General features: G+C 48.0%; 1 protein-coding gene and 1 pseudogene across 1 annotated transcript in view; one reads left to right on the forward strand and one right to left on the reverse strand.

Moving 5' to 3' along the window:
- The window catches only part of LDLRAD3 (low density lipoprotein receptor class A domain containing 3), a 175,254-nt gene that overhangs the window by 86,705 nt on the left and 70,943 nt on the right, over nt 1-17,606 (forward strand). The window lies entirely within an intron of this gene.
- LOC105887843 lies at nt 7,492-16,498 on the reverse strand (annotated as a pseudogene).

Here is a 17,606-nt window from a genome sequence, read left to right on the forward strand (position 1 = left end):
CTGGATGCCAGGCACTGTTCAGGGCACTCACTGGACGCCAGGCACTGTTCAGGGCACTCACTGCATACCAGGCACTGTTCAGGGCACTCGCTGGATGCCAGGCACTGTTCAGGGCACTCGCTCAGGCACTGTTCAGGGCACTCACCGCATGCCAGGCTCTGTTCAGGGCACTTGCTGGACGCCAGGCACCGTTCAGGGCACTCGCTGCATGCCAGGCACTGTTCAGAGCACTCGCCGCATGCCAGGCACTGTTCAGGGCACTCGCCGGACACCAGGCACCTTTTAGGGCACTCGCCACATGCCAGGCACCGTTCAGGGCACTCGCTGCATGCCAGGCACTGTTGAGTAGCGTTTTATGTGCTCATCAGAAACCTTTGAGGAAGTGACTCTATTACTACGATTCCCATTTTACAGGGCAGGAAAATGAGGCTTAGGGAAAGGGTGGGATTTGTGTGAGGTCACTCAGTAAATGGAATAGCCAGGATTAAAACCCACTCTTAGACCTCAGAGCCCAGGCTCTTCATGACTGCCTTCCAGTGACCCCATCCCTGCACATTAGGATTTGACAGTTGCTTTTGGTGGCCCTGCAAACAAACAGAAAATGACAGGGAAGGGCTGTGCTGCCAGAGGAGGCAGCAAGTGGAGGAGGAGAAACAATTTGCAGATACCACGGAACCGCACCGGGGCAGGAACTGGAGGCTCAGTGTGCGGCAGGGATGGAAAGGGCTCTCTCTGTGCACGTGAGGGTTAAGAACTGAGGAAGTGACCCCCCCCCCAAGCCTCAGTTTTCTCATCTGAAAATTGGGAACAAGATCTCTTGAATTGCCATTATGAGAAGAAAAGACATTGGTAAAGAGCTTCGCAGGGAGCCTGGCACCTGGGCGGACTCCATAAATGGGAGCAGTAATTACTCAGCATTGTGTGGCTGTTGCTATTATCATTCTTATTAAGCAGGCACTGTCTTAGGTGCTGGAAAACCAAAAGGAGCAAAACCCAGCTCCAGCCCTTGAAGAGAGAAAGAGATAAACATGTGAACAGGCAATTCCTGTCGGACTGCTCAGGCCTGTGTCCTCCCCGCCCCCTGCTAGGAGGTGTGATGTTTAGTAAGTACCGAGCAGATCCTGCGAGGTGCTTAGTAAGTACCGAGCAGATCCTGCGAGATGCTTAGTAAGTACCGAGCAGATCCTGCGAGGGAATGACTGACGGTTTTCACTGTGTGTTTTTAACTGTAACATCTGTGCACCGTGAGAGTTGAACCCACATCATAGGTTGGCTGACCCTGGCCGGGCTGGGCGCCATTCTGTGACTTGGGTGCAGCTTTGCTGTCCCTGTCTCTCCGTCTTCTGGGAGCCGTGGGCTCCCGACAGCATGATTTGCTCATGGCAGCATTGGAAGTCCAAAAACCCAGGTCCATCAGCATATTTGAAGCATTTGCTTATTTGTCCAATTGACCAAAGCAAGTTGCTTGACCAAGTCTAAGATCCATGGGGCAGGGAAATATATACTCTAGTTCTAGTGAGAGAGACAGCAGGGTGGCGCTGCCAAGGGCACCGGTGTGGGAAAGGGGGAAGCACTGGGAACAGTCAGGCACCTCTCACAGTGAAGTTTGGAGGGAGATAGGCCTTAGCCACAAATGTCTGCCCCTTTCGCCTGGCAAATGTCTTGTTTCCAGGAGGCCGACCATGCGGTGGCGCTGTGCCAGCCCCCCTTGACTCCTGCCCGAAGGTCTGTGCCAACCACCCAGACTCTTAAGGGCCTATTGCAGCTTGAAGAGCCGAACTCTGGCTGGTATCGAGTCTGCCCTGGATTCATTATTTACATAGACTGTAAAATAAAGCTTAACTCAAAATTACCGTAAGTCAGTGCATCCAAGGGAAGCTGGCAGCTGGACTTTCCCAGTTGAAAGCAGACTAAATAAAAGGAGGAGGGAGAAAAAAGAAGAGCCACAAATAAAATGTCAGGGAATGCTTAATTATATAAAGGTTATGCGTCTGCCTGCATAATCGTCGAAGGCAGCTGATGGCAACAGCTGGCAGGCGAAGCTGGGCTTCAGCTCTATTTATGTGTTTATCTGGTGCCTGTCACCCTAATGGCTACAAGCAGTATTGATCACAAATTAATTTTGCCTCATTCTTTCTTCTTCTTGGCTCGGTCCTTATCAGTCTCATCTCCCCCACTGAAATAGGAAAGCTACTGAATCCATGGCAAAAACTTGGGAGTTTTAGGGGGCAGAGGTTACCAAGTAACATAAAAGCAATCTCTTAGGGTATCCCAGGCGCTAGCCGAGGTGTCGTTAACATTTATAGCTGATTCTTCAAGTACAGCAACTCTGTACGGTGCAGGTATTACTTTATTTCTATCTTATAGATGAGGTGCTGAGGCCCAGAGAGGGTAAGTCACTTGACAAGAGTCACACAGCTTGAGGTAGCCTGGTGATTCTCCTAACCATGGGCCTCCGGAGTGGGCTCTGCGAGGTAGTATTTAGGGATTTCTCTCACTGCACTTGCAGCGAAATTTGAGCCCTTCACCAAAGGCTCCATGCTCTGAAAGCCCCCAACTGCTGCTTGTCTTCATCCACAGCTTCTGGCGTCCCCACCTTGTCCAGCACGCTGCTCTGCCTACCAGTTCTCATACTCGCCGAGCTCTTTCCTGCCTGAGGCCTTTGCAGGTGCTGTTACCTGTACCTGAAATTCTTACCCCTGCAGGCATTGCAGCTACGCCATCATCTGTCTAAGCTGACTATGTCCCTCTCTCACTCTCATATTCTTGATCACTGCATCCTGGGTGTTTCTTCCAAGGCCGTCAGCAGCAGCAGCACTTGTAGTTTGTGTATCATTGTAGGTCTCCACTTTGGTCTGTAAACTCATGTGAGCAGAGATTGCACTTGTTTTATTCATTGTGTGTACCCAGAGCCCAGTATATGGAGGCAGTGGGACTGCATCAGAGCCAGGTCTCTGGAAGCAGCTGCCTGAGTTCAAATCCCAGCTCTGCCACTTTTTTTTTTTTTGCAGTTTTTGGCCAGGGCTGGGTTTGAACCCGCCACCTCTGGCCTATGGGGCTGGCACCCTACTCCTTTGAGCCATAGGCGCTGCCCTCTGCCATTTTTTATAGACTGCGTAACCATAGGCAGATGACTTCCTTCTGTCCTGTGTTTCTCTACCTGTAAAATAGAGATAATGATAGAGTTATTCGGTAGAATGAATTAACTTAAGATATAAAAATGTTTAGTACAGGAAGTCCTCAGTAAATGTTAACTGCTCTCATCATATTATTAAGATTATCGTTATTAGCACATGTTAGAGAATCAGTGCTCAGTTGAATGGAGGAGTGAATTTCTCATTGCAGAAGGGGAAACAGGACTCAGTAGTTCTGTGGAAGAGTTCATTAGCTCTGTTCCCCAGTATCCAGCTCAGAATAAGACTTCCCCTTCTGAGCTGACACAGTGTTTAAAAGGTTGCTCTTGTGTCCTGTGCTGGTCTCCATATTGGGCACCTAACAGTCCAGACCCAGTACTACTGTATATATAAGGTAAATAGGTTTGGAAGGTTGCCCTTTGCGATCCTGTAAATCCTTTTGGTAGAGTTGGACAGTAATTCTACCCATGGAGAACAGTGTTTTCTTGCTCCTGCAATGGACAAGATGATTCCAAACCATATGGAAGGTGTGGCTGGTGGTCTTCCCCCTGTTCTGTCCCATCTGACAACCCCTGCCGCCTGGTCTGTTGTGAAAGGTCACTCCCCTTGGAAGGCAGCTGATAGAAAGCTGTAGGCTTATGCTGGGACCCAGCCAGGCATAACAAACGAGGCTGAATTGGATCTGCTACAAAACCCAGTTGTTCTCTGCATTAGGACCCACACCTGCAGTGCCCCACCATGCCTTACAGTCCAGTCTTCTGTGGAGGGCTCTGTCCTGCATCCTGCTCTCCCCCTCCCTTGCCTCCTGCTGTCCTAGACTTCAACAGGCTCTGCTATGAACACCATGAAACATTAGCTGCCTGCCCCCGCTCTCCATTGCTTTCTCCTGCCTGCTCCTGGCTGCTAGGCTGTCTGCCCTCTGCTCACCTCTGCTGGCCTCTTGGGGCACCACATCAACCTTCAGTTTGTGGGCGGGAATCTGCTCACTAGGCACCCTTTACCTCCTCTAGCCTGTGCCCTGTTCCTAAATCACTGGTTACATTTATCCTAATATAATCAGAATGGGCAGATCTCTCATTGAGGAAAGTAAATTATCGCAAAGATCATGGCCAGGCTCATTTCAGCCAATCCCTGCATGCGGGGAAGGGGTGGAGCATTGGCCATTAATGCAGGATGCAGAAACAGGAGGCTGGTGCCCAGAAGAAGCCAGGTGATGACTGGCTTCACCTGGGGCAGCAAAGTCTGGTGCCCAGGCCATTCACCAAAGCTGTCAGCCTTGTTTAGATTTTTTAGTGGAAGTTCATTCACATAAGCAATGATGGGATGCTGGGTGGTCCCAGTTGCCCTTTGATTTTCCATCTCCAGGAACGCCAGCGTTCCTGGTGTTATTTGGCATCTCTGTGACTTTAATTTCCTTTTTAATTTCTGTTGTTGGGAAGAAAGAACTCTGTGGGGTGACAATCTGCAAAGGATCTATGTTGTAAGAGCCGTAGGTGTCTTGAATGGCTGAGTAATTTGAACATGCATAACCGTGTCCAGGTTAAACCCACTGCCAAGTGCACATGTACAGTAAGCTGAGCTCCATAAACAAAATTGTGCAGGATCAGCCCAGAGGAAGATTCGGTAAAATGTGGGCCGTAGTCATCCCTGATGGTGGGTCATTGGTGAATTTTATGTCTGATGTAACACATTTTCCATTTTTTTTTCCACTGAGCTTTTTTTCCACATCACTTTTATATGTTTTTTTACTTTCATGTTTTGAAAGAAAGAAACACATTGAAAAATAAATAAAATCTATATCCCTGAACACCTGAGTTTGTGATATTAATATAGAAGACAAGAAAATGACTCGGGAACTAAATATGCAGATTTAAAGAAATGTATGTATTTTATTATTTATGTTAATGAAGTACTAACATAATAAAACTGCAGATTTACATATGGAATTGAGGTTGGTTAAACAGAGGTTTGAAAGACTATCAATTATAACTACTTTATTATGAAAGTTAGAATCAGAAAATAGAGAGAGGAAGAGGGTTTTGCACTTATATATTTGAATTTATGCAATATGTGCTGTTGAACCCTGGACTGGCTCCTTAATCACTCACTCCATGCCTCAGTTTTTCCATCTGTAAAATGGAGGTATAATAGTACCTGCCCATGAGGTTATTTATAGGAAGAAATGATTCATATTTATGAAGTTCTTAAAATAAGGCTAGAACATAGCAACTACTCAATGAATGTTTGCTGCTGCTGGGGTGATCTTGTTTTTGTGACATTTAGCTTTTAACTATAGTTCCTGCTTCCACGTCAGAATTCACAGCACATAAAATGACGGTAATATTAGTGAACCTGGGTAGAGCTTTCATAGCTGAGCTACTGTGTTCAATTCTTTATTTAGCTTCTCTCATTTTCTCCTCACATCCACGTCATACCAGTCACTCTGTTGTTATCTTTGCTTTACAGATCAGGCTGCAAGGGCTCAGAGAGGTTAAGTAACCTGCCCAAGATCACACAGCTTGTGAGAATTTGATCCTGATTCTAAAGCTCATGCTCCAAGTCACTGTTCTACTACCTAGTGTTGTATTTTGTGTTCTCCTGAAGGTATATAAAATATGCACTTGCCTTCACTTTCCCTGGGTCAAATATCCGCTAGCTGAGGTGTTTTAATGCCCTTCCAAAGGGATATATATGTCACAAATTTTTCCAGCTGTTTTCCCAGAGCAGCCCTAGTGAACATACACTGGGGAGACAGGAGCTGCCTCACACTAGCTGATCTGAGGCATCCGGGGGCCAGGGGCTCATAACTCAACCATTGTATAGTGGTGGCAGAGATTTGTCTATAAAAATGTAAAGCAATTATATAACTTGCAGTTAAACTCAGAATGGGAATTGAAAGACAAGGAATTAGTTTCCTGTGTGTGGTACAATGTCTAGACAAACATTTACTCAGCATCTGTATAAACACCCGTCCTGTAGGAATGGGTCCCAGTGAGATGGGGCTCCTCTGCCTCCTGTTAGCTGGAGCATGTTGGTCCATCTCATGGTATAAGAGCAGATTCCTCTGGCCAGCCCTGTGCTGGGCACTTTGACAAATGAGCTTCCTGAACCACTGTGCAGGAATCCTGTCCCTGGGGCCTGTAGATGGAGATTCCAGAGGGTTCCCTAATGACGGGCAGTAGCAGCCCTGGGGCAGGGGAGTAGGACTTTATCCCAAAAGCAGGGGGTAGCCCACAGGGCACAAATACAATCAGATGTGCACTTAGGAAAACCACTCTAGCTGTGATGAAACAGAGATGGGCAGAGGCGGAGGTTAGTATGCAGAGACCTCAGCTGGGGGTCCAAACGAATGAGGGTGGTGACCTCCCCAGTGCAAAGGAGGGAAGTGGGCAGATGGAAGAGGTGTTAGGGAGGTAGGTGTAACAGGACTCCACTCTAGGTTTGATGTTTGGGGGGATGCAGAGGGGATGATGGTGAGGGAGCCGTTCCCCTGCCTTCAGCTGGAGAGATTTAATGGACCTTCCCAGGGGTTAATGTCCTGGTCATGTGCGAGAAGGTTAATTTAGAAGAGTGTAGTATATGGATTAGTTCTCTGCCGTCTTCTGACCAAAATGGTATTAGCCGTTTTCTGTCTAAGTCTCCAATAAAACAAAAAATAAAAACCACAGAATCTGGCTGGTGAACTTCTGTGGCCGAGGCTGCAGCCAGCGCGACCTGCGATTTTGCTGACTCTAACGTGGAGCAGAGGTGTGTGGTCTGGGATGTCCTGTCAAATCCACCCTCGCAGCCATCATTTCCAGAAGCCTGTCCCTGGCCCGTCTGAGAGATGAACAAGGAGCCAAGAGCGGTTCTTTTCCAGTGTCCGTGGGGAGGGGTGAGCCAGCATTGAAGCCAGTCTTACAGGGCGTCCCATGCAGTATTCTGGGTGCAGATTTTGTAAATCCTTCTCTGCACCAGCTCCTGTCCCAGGCTCTCCAGGGGGACACAGAAAGGCCATGGGGATTGGCCATCACAGCAAGGCAGCCAGAGCATGGAAGGAGGCATCCCAGCCAAAACTTCTGTCCCAGGCCTCCTTGCTGGTCCTAAAACCCGCCTGGAGCATCCCTTCCCCCAGAATGCGCCTGCCTCCTCTGGGTCCTCACTCAGGGAGACCTTTTCTGTCTCCCTTCCATCCAATGGCATCTTCCCCCCTCCTGCTTTACTTTTCCCTGTATTCTTTATCACCGTTGATATACATTATGCTTAAATTCGTTCCTGTTCCTTCTTGGTCTCCCCCCATAAGATGGAGCTGATACATTTTATTTGTTTGCACTGCTATATCCTCAAGAACAAGGCCTGGGACTCGGGAGGTGCTGAGTCAGTATTTGTTGACTAGGTAACAGTAATGGCTGACTTTGATGTGCTGAGACCGCACCTCATAGTTCACTGTGGAGTGGGGAGACGGGCTGTGAACAAGCAATTTCTAGTATGGTGGTTCACAGAGGGCACAAGATGAGCACAGTGGCTTCCCTGAGGAAGGGGCATTGAGCTGAGGCCTGAAGGGTGAGTCGGAGTCTGAGGGGAAGGGAGAGGTGGAGGGACTGGCCCATGGGGTGGGGAGTAGAGAAAAGGGAACACAGAACCTGCAAATGAAGAGGGGCAGTGTGGAGGGCCTGGTCTGGAAGTGTCTGTGGGTCAGGTGGGACTGGGTCTCAGACACTACGATCCAGGCCTTGATGCCCAGGGCAGCTGGAGGCCATCAGAGGGTGATAAGGGAAGCTCGGAAAGCAGAAGGCTGAGGAGATGCTGCTTTACCCAAACGACTGACTCACAGGGTAGGGCAGCTGGTGCCAGTTTTGTGCCAGTTTTATGCACAGTCACCCCAGCAGAGACGATGACGGCTCCCTGTTTTTTCCCTAAGATTCCTCCACCTCTGCCTTTCCCAGCCCCAGTGTGAGCACCTGCTCCGTGCCAGGCACTGTGCTAATGTCAGGGCCTTTGCACAGATCAGCCCACGCAGTACTCGCAGCAGCGGGTCCAGCAGCTGTTACTGTTATCATCCCCACTGGGCAGGGGTGGAAGCCAAGGCTCAGACACTCGCCCAGGTCTACTCTTGTAGAAGGAGCCAGCTCTGGAATCTGGAATCTGGCCAGAGCTCTCTCTCCTGGTTCGAGGCCAGTACATGCGATCCGTCTCTCTCAGGAACTGGCTCCGTCATTCTTAGGACTCTGGCGTCTCCATCCTGCCCTTGTGGTTGGCCAGAGGCCTCTACCTGGTACCCAGCTCAGCCCTGGCCTCTCCAGGAGGCCCTCACCTGACTTCTTCCTGGAATCTAAGCCAAGGTGCATTAGTCTGAAGATCACTGCCTTCTCCCAGCTCTCTCCCCACCACCAGCAAGGAGTCTGAACGCAGCTCCCTTCCTTCCCAGCACAAGTGAATCAATCACAGCCAAGCAGACAGCGAAACTTGAGGATATGCATCAGCCAGCTAGTTTGCGGTGCAGGACCTTCTCTCCCTGAGAATAACCTGCTTCAGAGGCTTTTCGCAGACAGGGGAGGTTGGTATTTATATGAGGTGAGGTTTTCATAGTGGGCAGAAGCATGAAGTGCCTGGCGGAGTCCTGGAACTAGCCCATTTGTAAAGCAACTACTTCTTTAGTTGCTTTGAGCCTGGAAGACATTGTAGTAAAATAAAAGATTAGGTAACTGACTGCATTTTTATGCTTATTCTTTATGGCTGGACATGCCATCCCTGTTATGTCCTGGTGAAATGTACATAACATAAAATCTACCAGGTAAGCCATTTTTAAGTGCAGGGTTCAGTGTTAAATGTGTTCATGTTCTGGTGATGATCTGCTTTTTGAACTCTGGAAAAGAATACCTGGGTGTATTAATTTGGTCCAGAAAGGTTAAAAACAAGCATATAATATTACTTCCTCAGCCACTCTTTATAGCTCCCGATGGTTGGGTTGTTTATTCCAGTTTGCATAGTCTGTACCTCACATCCTGCTTTATTGAACCCACCTGCGGCCTGGGCTCTGCTGGGTGAAGGACCAGAGCCACCTAGGCAGTAGGTGGTCTTCATTTGGGGCGTGTTTTGGCGCCATCTAGCGTCTGTGGGGCCTTGTGCCGGCTGGGCTGAGGCAGCTGGATTTTCCCCGCTTTGGGTGGAAGCTTTATAAAACCCAAATGGCTTTAAAAGAACACCAAGGAGATGTTTGTCTTTTTGGATCAGCTGGCTTTTTTTTTTTTCCAGCTCTGAGCCCTTGGAAGCTTGCAGCTGAAATTTATTTCATTAACAGTCAGAACAGTTTGTCCCTTTGAAGCTCAGACAGGGTGAGATTAATATGAACTCCATATTAAGCTATTAAGTGTCGGTTTGGCAAACCTATTTACAAAAGAGAGCTGAACACAGAAAATGTAGGTTTCTTTGGCATATTCACTGTCACTTATTGGGGAATACATCTTGGTAACCAGTTTTGGAGTTAGAGAAGAGAAAAAAGAAAAACAGAGTGTGTGTGTGTGTGTGTGTGTGTGTGTGTGCATGACCGCCTGCTTTGATGGTGTGAGATGCAGACCTAGATTTTGTCTTCCTTTCTTTCTTGGGTTGGAACTTGGACTGCCATCTTGAACTGGGTTTAGATCTTGGAAAAGATCGATTTCTGTGTTTGAATCTTTCATTGGTGGGACAGTTCCTGCTGCGCTGTGGTCTTCCAGTCCATGTGCTGTTTCTAGGAAGATTTTCTCTAGTTGTAATCAGAAGACTGGCTTCTTGATCTTCTCTCCTAACTTCAGCTTCTGGAATGCCTATATCTTATCACCGTCATCATAGCATGATGAGCAGGCCACATTCCTCCCTTTCTTGGCTTTCATACGACAGACGTGGTGCCTTCCAATCCCCCAGGCAAACTGTACTTCAGTTTGAAATGCACAAATCCACTCTCTGTCCAAATTATGTAAAGCATCTTCGGCATCACGGACATCTTCAAATTGAACATAAATAAGCAAATCCTCTTGGATGGCAGGCGTAGACATCGGGTGGTGCATCCACATCAACCGTAAGACCATGACAACAACCTAACTCAACACCCTGTGTATCTTCAGATCTGGTGTCATCAGCCCTGTTCCTGACCATCAGAGACTTGTCGGCAGGGCAGGGGAAGGGAGGGCACAGATAGTAGGACACAACAGCAACATGAGTCTCGGCTGGGGTCACTGTCGGTCTTAGCAACTGTCTGTGGCCCTTAAACACACACAGCTAGAGGGCCCTGCCGTGGCAGCCACCAACCTGGAGAATTGTGGATCAGATATCCCTGGAATGGAGATAAAACCAGAAAGGCGTCAGACATTTATTTGGACGGACGACCAGACACAGGGGAAAACCTTAGTTTGTTTGCATGTTACCTCCTATAGGGTAAACTCTAACAGCAGCGATTGATGGAAGGTATGAGGAAGGACATCCAGAGGCATTTCCAGTGAACAGAAAGGGGGGGGATCATAAATTGAAACGCACTATACAGTTCTCATTATTGCAATTTGAGAGGTGTCAGATGCCGCTGACTGTCTTCTTAATACGCCGTGTCTGTTGTTGTTAGGTGAACAAACAATATTAATAAGCACTTTTATCGGTTCCCGTAAAAAATCGACTTCTCTTAATCCTATTTTTCCCATCATGTCTTACGCTGCTCAATCACGATTCTCCCTCCATGGGGTCTGTAATATTTGCTTGTCTGAAAGAAGCGATTTCTTAATCCAAACGTATGAAGCTCTGAGAGGGAATTTTCCATATTATCTTAATGGTGGTTGGGAAATGAGATGTCTTTGTTCAGAGAGCTCTCTGGGGCCTCCTCTCCTATCACGGAGGAGGCGGCAGTGTGGTGTCTGCAAGGCCGAGCCTCTCAGTCTGGGATCACTGCAGTGGCAGCCGCACGGGGCCTCTGCTGCTGACCTCACTGAGAGAGGGCATCAGCCGTTCATTCCCTCGTGGGCTCATTCGGTTACAGTTATGCTTAACTTGCTCCTGGGAACCTCTCATCTTGCTGGAAAATCTGTCATTTGATCTGGAGTAGAAAGAAGAGCCCAGAGTTGGCAAGTAAGTGGTGGATGCTTTGGGCTCTCAGGATACCCGGGAGGCATCATCTGGCCCGCACTGCTAGGGCATCACGTGGGGGAAACACTGACGCTTCTTCCAGCCTCCCGGCCTCTGCTCTCTCCTGGCCCAGCCCCTCTGGTGTTCCCAGTCCTCCACTCTCAGCCTCCTTCTCATCTTGATTTTCCCTCTTTCTCTTCCTCACTGTTAATTTTTCCATGCTGTCTCCCCCCACCCATACCCCCAGAAAAGTTCTACGATTTAAGAAATATGGAGAACTCTGGGGTATCACAAAGTAAAACAAGCTGCTTTCTTTCCTTTTTGTTTGAGACAGAGTCTCGCTGAGTCTCCCTGGGTAGAGTGCCGTGGCATCATGCAGAGCTCACAGCAAACTCAAACTTCTGGGCTCAAGGGATCCTCTTGCCTCGGCTTCCCGAGCATCTGAGACTACAGGCAACCACCCAATGCCTGGCTACTTTTTTCTATTTTTAGTAGAGCCAGGGTCTTGCTCTTACTTAGGCTGCTGTTGAACTCCTGAGCTCAAGTAGGCCACCCATCTTGGCCTCCCGGAGTGTTGGGATTACAGGCGTGAGCCGTCACACCTGGCCGTGAAACAAGCTTCTTTGCTTTGGGATGTTTCTGAACCTTGCATGCACATGAGTAAGTTAGAAATTCCTAAGTGGGGGGAAATAGTATCCGGCATTTCCCAAAAGTACCCAACCACAGACTTACTTCTTTGAGTTGCATCTCATGGATCGATGCCATCAACAGTCTGGTTCCTAAGGTTTTGCTAGTACATTCTGTCAGGATAAGATATTCCTTCCCTATAATCCAGTTCATCACCTGCACACTGGAGTCCTGTGGATACTCTATGCTGATTTGCCCTTGTGAATGTGTTTTGCAGTGAGTGTGCTGCCCCATCTCAGAAGGATTGAGCTGAGGCACAAAACTCTGAGTGCCCAGGAGGGTCCGGTTATTTCACATGTATCGTGTTAGGCCGACTCCTTCCAACTCTGCAAGGTAGATCTTGTTATCCCCATTCACAGTTGAGACCACCCATGTACAGAGAAGTCAATTAAATTATTGAAAGCCCTACAACTGGCAAGTAGGAGGGCCAGAATTCAGCCTAAATATTCAGAAGAGACAGTGGAACACAACTCAGCTGTGCTAAGCCTCAGTTGTCACTGGCCAGCAACCTGAACTGAGGTTGGCCAGTAAGTAGGGATTTGTGATGGGACCCCTCTCTTGCTGTTTCGCTGTGTGAATAAAGGATACTCTTCCTGCTGCTGTAACCAGAACACTTATCTCCTTGTCCTGAATACCTTTTAAAATGTAGGGTTCAGGTCAGGCTCAAATGTTCTCACCTATAATCCTAGCACTATGGAATGCTGAGGTGGGAGTATTGCTTGAGCTCAGGAGCTCAAGACCAGCCTAAGCAAGAGTAAGCCCCATTTCTACTAAAATTAGAAAAATTAGCGAGGTGTCCTGGCAGGCACCTGTAGTCCCAGCTGTAGGGAGGCACCTGTAGTCCCTCCCTACTCAGGAGGCTGCGGCAAGAGGATCGCTTGAGCCCAGGACTTTGAGGTTGCTGTGAGCTGTGATGATGCCATTGCACTCTACCATAGTTCCACAGAGCAGAACTCTGTTTCAATAAATACATAAACAAGTAAAATGTAGGGCTCAATTCAAACACCTACAAGTTTGGGTTTTACTCACTCAACTTCTAATGACATAACCCAGCGGGTTCATTTTACCTATGGCTCCTTTTGCCAAGACCAGCAGATCCTCTATAATTTGAAGACTCAGGTCAAAATTCAGGGGAAAGATTCCAAATGTAAAGCAGCCAAGTCTAGCAGCCCCCGTGGAAACAGAGTCGTGGCAGCCTCCCCCTCACCTGCAGGCAGGCTGGCTCACTGCTCGCTTAAATTGGTTTCTAGGAGGGTTTAAGGTTCATGAAAACAGTTCAGCAGCACCAAGCTGGTATTAATAAGCCCCTCGTACCCGCGGACAACATTATAGATCAATACAATGTATGTTCCAAATTCGGATGAGAAATGAGTACCATTATGACCTAATTAGCAAGCCTCATATTTTGAATAGATAAATGTAATCCCACCATATCCACTTCTTGAGAAATACTTTTGCCTGTGCATTCCCCAGCTGCAGAGATGAAGGCAGAGGGAGCCGAGGTAAAAACAGCCATTTACATATTTATTTGCTTCCGTGATGAGTAACTGTTTGGTCTGCGTGCACAGACGTCTCTAGCTCAGCTGTGCTCATTATTTCTTAAGGTTCAATAATAGGAAAGTATTCATATACTTTTAAATGTCAGACTTTACTGAGTTGACTGAGCCGTACGTAACTCAGGGGACTGTACCCTCGCCCTTTAAGCTGTTGTGTTTGAGCAGCATCAACTTGAGGGGTCGTGTCCGAAACAGGCAGTGATGCCAGCTGGCTGCCCACTGCAAGAGGACCTTCCTTTCCCATGTGTATGTATACGTACGTCACACACCATATGATAACATGATGGTATCTTGTGTACTTAATGCAGGGCCCGGCCTGTGCTCCAGGACTAGATCAGTGCTTGTTTTTATTAATGGTCTCTTTCAGCTTTGGGGACAATGAGGTAGATGGACCAAATCAGGAATTCTCCAACCGAGGTCTTTAAATCCCTAGGGTTCCATAGACACACTGATGGGGGGATGGGGGTGACCCACAGACATCTCTGCCTTTAGCCAGACTCATGCTAGCTTTATAGCAATACCCATTCTCTCATGCTGATCCAAGGTCTGGCTTAGCAGTGATAATTGTTTATGATTCATAAAAAAATGGGAATCGGATTAATTAGTACTTAACACTTGCATTTTGGTGATAAATGTTGCAACTAGACTGCCCTGACACATCTCACTTGGAAAACGCCTCTGGTTTAGAAGACAGCGGTTGTCCAAACATTCGATCCTTTCCGGAGTGGAGAGGATGGGGAGTTAGGAGGGTTCATGGTGAGGCAACCCTCAGTCTGGATGGTATTTGCCAGTTAACCTTCTCTGGGTCTGAGTCCTGCGTGTCTGGAGAACACAGCTTTGGAACCCAGCAGGGAGTGAAAGCAGCTTCCCTCTGACCTCAGGTTATTACATTTAACAGGGACCGTGACAATTTACCTGTTCCAGCACCTTGCTTGCCTGCTCCCCTTCCACTCGTTATCCCCTAGCTTGTGGCCTTGGCTTAAGGCAGGTAAGTGTCCTCACAATCTCAGGAAAGTGCTGTGCTCACTTCTGAGCCCTGCTGTCTCGGAGCTGCCAGCCAGCTCTCTGTGGCCTGACGCAGGGGCCCTCAACCTCACACTAGTGACTTTTGGACTAGCTAATTCTTTGTTGCATTGTAGGCTGTTTAGCCCCATACCAGAGCCACCCCTGCCCCAAAGTTGTGACAACCAAAAATGTCTCTAAGACATTTTCAGATGTTCCCTAGGGGGCCAGACCTAGCTTCACATCACAATTCCTCCATAAGGACTTCAGTCCCAGCCCGCGATGCATCAGTTAGTTAGAGATGATCCCGACTTTGGTCTGCATATGTGTGTGTTCATTTTGTCTCCCCACCAAGCTCTCACCGCTAAAGAATCTGGACGCCATTGTAACGTCTCTGTGTCTCCACGGAGCAGATCCTTGTTTGATGTGGTGATTTTTAACTAGGGCCTCTCAGCTTGTTTTCGGTTGCCATGGACTGAGTGCATGATATTTTCTAAATCATTTCATGCATATTTTCTCTAATCTTTATAACTCTCATTTTAACAGGGAAGATATCTGAGGTTCAGAGAGGGTAAGTAACTTACCCATAGTCACGCAGCTGTTGAGTACAAGCCTGCACCCTGTGCACTAAATCCCTCAACCCTGCCAGGTCCAGGAGATCAGTGAGGAGACAGCTGGTGTCTCTGCCTGTCTGGGGTTTAGGAGGTCCAGTGCAGCCAGTCTAGGAGGTGAGGATGAAGGGAGAGCTGGAGTGCCCTTTGAGAATGGATATTGGAAGAACGAGTGCAAAAAAAAAAAGGGGGTGACAAGCTCTTTCCTTCCAGAAAGCAGCAAGGATCCAGCTGAAATGATTGCTCTATAATTTTAGAATTGGGCACTAGTCGGTTGGTTGGTTGGTTGGTTCTTGTGCCATCGCCCGGAAGGCGGTGTCAAGAGTGGGTCAGCCTGACATTCTTAGGTATACTCTGAAAAATGACATATCTCTTACTGGGCTACGCTCCATACCAGAGGAAAAGTAAATATTCCCTCTGGCAGCCATGAAAAGAACAGTCAGTAGCGATGAGCAGGAGAAGGGGGGAGATTGGTTTTGCCCGGGAAAGCTGCAGTTGCTACTTCTGAATGTGGCGTACTTGTTCTCCGCGAACACTGACCTGGGCAGTTCACAGAAGAGAAAATCCAGTGAACCCTGAGCCTGGGAAGAGATGCTCCCCCTTTCTAGAGGACAGGGCAAGGCCAATCCCAACAGCAAGGGCCCTTCGCACACTACAGAAAATCCCACCCATGTGGAGAAGAGGATGTGAGTCGGGAGATTCTTGTCCTGTTGTTGGGAATGGTGAAAACATTTCATACCCTCTAAATGTCCATCTCTAGGGGATTAGACCAGTCACAGGATAGAATACCATGCGGCGCATGAATTTTTAAAAAGAGCAGGATGTTGCTGGGTAATATACTTTAAAAGCATGTGCAAACCGAGACTATTACCGATTATAGATATAATAATAATTATAGATATAATTATATCTATAAAGTACTAAAAAATGGAGTTTAAGTTTGTGGAACAAACTGAAGAAAATGACGACCTAGAGCTGGGGTTGGGGGGGAAGTACGGGGTGGGCAGGATGGGGTAGGAGTCCTTCACCTTATCGTAAAGGTATTTGTGTGAAGGAGATACCTTTCTTCACGCTGGAAATGTGCAAATAGTGGGTATGTGACAAAATCCTAGCTAGTTTTAACTCTGGGTGCTGTGAGCTTATTTTGCCCCCTAGCATTTTTCTGTATTTTTTTTTATTATTATTAATAGCTCCTCCCTGTGTGGATCTGTGTATGGTACTGGCTTTGTCTCTTGCGCAGGCTGTCATGAGGCTCTGATGGCCGTAATCCATGGGAAGGGGCTCTGTCAACTAGGACAGCATGCAAAGGCAGGGTAGTGTTTATTTAATAAAAATAATCACCTGTCGGGATTTTCTTTGGTCCTTAGCTAAGTAGCTCTGTAGCATTTGGAGGCCTGGGAGAGTTTGCAGTGATTTACACTCTCTGTACCTTGAAGTTCATGTTCGTTTGTTTTGTAAAAACTCCCCAGAGCACCCAGCAGAGATAAAAGTAAAGAGAAAGCAGGAATCAAATTTTTATGTGCGTCTCGTCTCGGAAGGCTGGGGAGGATGTGGGAGCGGATGCTTCCTTCCAGGAAAACGGACACAGCTGCCTGAATGGAAACCCACAGGCCTGTCCCTGTCCCGAGGCCCAGGTTTTGATCTTCTGGAGTCACATTCTTTGAAGCAGATCTGATAAACTCTAATACATGTTCGCAGGCCATGGTGTATGCGGTGCCCAGAATAGGAGAGTTGGGTGGAGTGGGGTGGGGGTAAGAGGTCATCTGTGAATAACAGGAGACAGGGATAGTGGAGGAAGGGCTGTCAGCCAACCCATACAGATGAAGGGCATGTTCAGATCGTGGTTTCTATGGCAACACATGGACTGCGCCAGGTGCCCCCGCCCACGGAGACGGGCACGCTCTGCAGAGGGCTCACTGTTACCTGAAGGGGTAGCCGGCTGGAGCAGGCAGGGTCAAGAAGTCAGCCCAACAGCTGAGCAGAAGGCAGGCTAGAATACAGAGCATAGCCTCATCTGCATTTCCAAAGGCAGTAAATTCTCATTTAAGCTGCAGTATTGATCTGCTCTGTGAAATTGCCATATCAGAGATTTTTTTTTCTTTAGCCATGTAATTGGGACTTTTCCCTGAATCTCAGACAGGAGTACAGGGGCTACGGTGTTCCATTTTCTGAGAAAAATAAGCCTCTAATGCTTACCTCCCAACCCCCCAACCCTTCTTTTTTTATTTTTTTTTTTATTTTTGAGATAAGACTCTCAAGCTATCGCCCAAAAAATTCAAAATGGTGTCACAGCTCACAGCAACCTCAAACTCTTGGGCTTAAGCGACTCTCTTGCCTCAGCCTCCCAAATAGCTGGAACTTCAGACACCCTACCACAACGCCTGGCTATTTCTTTGTTGTTGCAATTGTCGTTGTTTTAGCTGGTCCAGGCCAGGTTTGAACCCGCCAGCCTGGGTGTATGTAGCGGGGGCCCTACTTACTGAGCTGCGGGCGCTGCCCCCTTCTTTACTTTTGAGCAGGGAAACCACCCAGGTAGCGTCTGGGGTTGC

This window comes from Otolemur garnettii, unplaced genomic scaffold, assembly GCF_000181295.1.
Source record: "Otolemur garnettii isolate 467f Iridium unplaced genomic scaffold, OtoGar3 scaffold00001, whole genome shotgun sequence".
Taxonomy (NCBI): domain Eukaryota; kingdom Metazoa; phylum Chordata; class Mammalia; order Primates; family Galagidae; genus Otolemur; species Otolemur garnettii.